The sequence below is a fragment of the Nipponia nippon genome, unplaced genomic scaffold, assembly GCF_047370975.1.
Source record: "Nipponia nippon isolate SJK-2023a ecotype South Korea unplaced genomic scaffold, ASM4737097v1 scaffold_78, whole genome shotgun sequence".
NCBI lineage: Eukaryota > Metazoa > Chordata > Aves > Pelecaniformes > Threskiornithidae > Nipponia > Nipponia nippon.
Window position 1 is genome coordinate 116,410 of NW_028262400.1, and position 3,900 is coordinate 120,309.

Below are 3,900 nucleotides of genomic sequence, written 5' to 3' on the forward strand. Positions count from 1 at the left end.
GAAGGTGTCTGCACTGGGAGGGGCATGAGAGGGAGCTTCCCAAATTCTCCCTCCCATGCCATTTGGGGTTGGAGTTTCCTAGAGAGCCTTCTCTGCCCATGTCTCTGCTGCCTGGAGCTATCCCTGCCGGGAACTATTTCTCTGCCCTCCAGTTTTTCCCTGTCAGGGATCACAGACCCCATCACCCACTCCTGTCTGCTCAGCTCTGACCTGGAAGAAACCTCCCTGTTTCAGGCACTCTCTAGGAGGTACTCCCCGCTTGCAGGCAGTAAGGAGCAGGCCAGACAAACCCTGCTGAGGCCAGCAAAGTGTGATGCTGGTGCTCTCTGGAGGTAGAGGAGAGTGGATGGAAGCAGTTGCCTTTGGCTCCTACCAGCCCTTACTGATCTCTCAGCGTGGCAGCTCAGGACTCTCAGGCTCCCTCGCCAAACGCAGCAGCGCCTTTTCCCTTTGTCCTGAAACAGCAGGAAACTGGAAGCACAGCCTCAGGAAAGCTCTTTAGCTGTAAGGTATCCCCTGCCTTGCTCTTCCTCTGCAAAAGCCCCCTCTGAAATGCCCTGGGCAGCTCTGGCTGCACACCCTGCCTTCACCCCTTCCCCCTTGTCTAACATGAGCCCCTGGGCTGGGAGGCCTCCTGACAGACCCCGGAGGCTATGAACGCTTTCGGAGACCCTTCCCGCAACGGCAGCTGCATTGCCCTGCACCAAGAGACTTCCCGTGTCAAGGGCTGGAAAGGTTTCTTCCCTTGCAGCTCTCCTCTCTCCTCCCACTCCAGCCTGCCTTTAATCTCGCTCTGCCCTACTCCTTTGCCCAGAGCCCTGCTGCGCTTGGCAGAGGAGTTGCTCCTTGGCAGAGCTGTCTCTCTGCACTGCTGCCTGCTTCCCAGGAGCTCCCTCCACCCCAGGAGCCTGTCTCAGCCCCGGAGGAGGGCACCTGCCCAAGACGTCACTTTCTCTGCCCCCACCCCGCTCGGCGCTCCCTCCAGGTGTCCCTGGGGGCTCCCCAGGAACCTGCTTGGGAAGAGACCGATGTTGCCTGTCTCACCTCTGCAGAGAGGTTTCTTTGCAGCAGTGGCCTTTCTCCTCTCCCAGACACAGTTAGCTCTGAGAATCCCCCTGCCTTGGCCCATCATGAGGCAGGACACCTGGAGACTGCCAGGGAGGCAGCTCCTTCAGCCACGCTGAGGGAAGGCAATCAGCTGAGTCAATGGAGGCATCTCATGCTGGATTTGTAGTGCTGGGGCTGGAAGGGACCTCAGCTCCCTCCCAGGCCTGCCACAAACCCCCAGGACGTGCGATTCCCCTTGCTTCGGTCATGGCGCCTGTTACAAATAGGCACCTGCACTCCTTTTCTATGGTCTCACTGTCAGAGATGGAGACCAGGAGTTGACACACAAGCCCCTGGTGACATTTGAGGTGCCAGATGTAGTCCACGGTAAACGGAGCAGTACTGAGAGACTGGGAAACATCTGGGGGCATCATCCTGCGGCCTGGTGAGGATGCCAGCTGAAATGACGGCAGATGCCCACATTTAGGACATCGCCACCTCTCCCTACTCACGCTGTTCAGGGCTGCCCATAGAGGTGTTCAGCTGACCACATGGAGTTCTGTGCCCGAGGGAGAGTGAAGTCCCTCTCTTTCTCCCGTCTTTACCTGTATTGACGAGCTGTGCACTGGCTGTAACAAGAGTTGTCTCACACATCCCCATGGAGCCCGACCTAAGGGAGGGCAGCTGCTCACTGAATGGCCAAATACAGGCCTGTAGGGCTCTGTGAGACGCCAAGGCTCTCCACCAAAACTGCCTGTGGCTGGCAGGGACAGCACAGGACCTGCAGGAAAGCCACGTCCCCTCAGAGCGGGTGTGTGACATACACCCCAGGCGGCATCTCCGATTCCTTTGGTGCTTGTGTGGAAGTGACTGATCCCCACCCCTGCAGTGAGGCCAGCTCTGTCCCATCTCTCTCTGGTAGATGCAAGCCACTGCATGAATTGGAAGCACGTTGCACTGGGGTCTCCACCTGCGGGCCTACGTTCTCAACATCTTCTGGTTCTCCTCTCCCCCATCCTTTACTCACCCTCTTGATGAGACACTCTTCAAAGAGTCCAATGAATCTGGAGGTCAACAGGTTGGGTGAGCCCTTGTGGGTGAGGATCGGAGGAGAGGCCAGTTTGGGCAACATCGTGGTGGGAAATGAAGAACCTGCAATCAAGGGGAGGAGGTGGACAAGCTCTTACTTAAGCAACTCAAGGAAGTCTCCAGATCAGTGACCTGGGGCTCTTTCTGGGGGCTTTAATGACCCTGACATTCATTGGAGGGGGAAGACAGCACTGTGAAAACAGACCAATAGGTTTCTGGAGAATGTTGGAGCAATTTCTTAGGAAAGCCACCAGCTGGACCAACATAGACGATGCTCACCTGGCTCCGGTCCTTGCAAACCATGAAGAGCTGGTGAGGGACATGAAAACCAGTGTCATCCTTGGCTGTAGTGACCATGAAATAGGGGGGTGCAGCTCTTGAGCAGCCTGAGGAAGGAGAGGAGCAGAGTGCAGGTGTCAGACCTCAGAGGGGAAGACTTCGGCCTGTTCAGGGGGCTTTTAGTGGGGGATCCCATGGGCAGCAGTGAGGGGCAGCACAACTCAGTACAGATGGTCTTTGAAGACAGAATCGCCCACAAAGAGCAGTGGTGACTCCATAGCTGATGAGACCAGCCTGGGTGAAGTGGAAACTCCTGAGGAAGCTCCATAGTTAGTAGAAGCAGAGAGGAGAGGCAGATGCAGAGGCTCACTTGAGAGGGGGGAATTTAGAAATAGACATTATGAAACCCACAGCTTCCCTAGAGATGACCCTTGCCAGGCAGACCAAGGATAAAACTAAACTAAAGCTGAACCAAATATTCTTCCTCATAGGTGGAGAAAGGGCGATGGGGCCATCATGCAGTCCCCCATACCTACGGAATGGGGAACGTTCCCAGCCCTTAGGCAAATCTCTTCCCTCTCTCTCTCATGACCTGCATAGTGTTTGTGCTTGAGAAAACCCTCATCATCATGCACGTGGTGGCAAACCAGCATCCGCACACCCCCATGGGCTTCTTCTCGGGCCATTTGTCTTCCCTGGAGATCTTCTACAGACCCACCACCCTGCTCCAGATGATGGCCAGCTGCGTGACTGGGGACAGCACCATCTCTGCTCATCACGGTGTTGGTATTGTTTCCTGCACCTTTTACATGTACTGAGTGTTTACTACCCGTGACCACATCCTACGATCAGTACTGGGCTGTGTGCCACGCCCTGCTCTCTACAAGACTCATGAACCGGCAGGTCTGTCTCCAGAGGGCAGCTGCCCCTTCGCTAGGGGCATTTCTGTCATCTACAGTCATAATTTCAGTCGTGTCCCAGATACAGTTGTGTGGCCCCAGTGGAGTGGACTACTTCTTCTGTGACTTCACCCCATTGCTGGAGCTCTCACGCAGTGACACTGTGACACTCGTGCTCTTTGCTGTCATAACCTGCTTTTTAGACCCCATCCTCCCCTTCCTGTTCACATGGTCATCCTGTGTGCATTGGAGATGCCTCCCTGGGGCAGCTCTCCCATCCAGCGTGGGCAGGCAGAAAGCGTTCTCCACCTGCTCCTCTCACCTCACTAGTGCCACTCTTTTCTATGACACACTCATCCTTGGGGGTGTGATGCCCAGAACAGCCCTCCTGAGACAGTTTGACAAAACCCTTTTTGCTACACCATCCTCACATCCCTGTTCAATCCCTTCATCTACAGCCTGTGGACTAGAAAGGTTGGGGGACACTGAGAAAAATGCTCAGGGAAGCTGTGAGCTGCGCAGAGACCCCATTGGAGCTGTGGGCCTGCAGGAAGAAATCACTTCTGGCTCTCTTCTGAGCCAGCCC

At 55.6% G+C, this 3,900-nt stretch overlaps 1 pseudogene; it reads left to right on the plus strand.

Moving 5' to 3' along the window:
- The window catches only part of LOC148050633 (uncharacterized), a 32,104-nt pseudogene extending 28,871 nt beyond the window's left edge, over window positions 1-3,233 (plus strand).
- The last annotated feature ends 667 nt before the right edge of the window (window positions 3,234-3,900 follow it).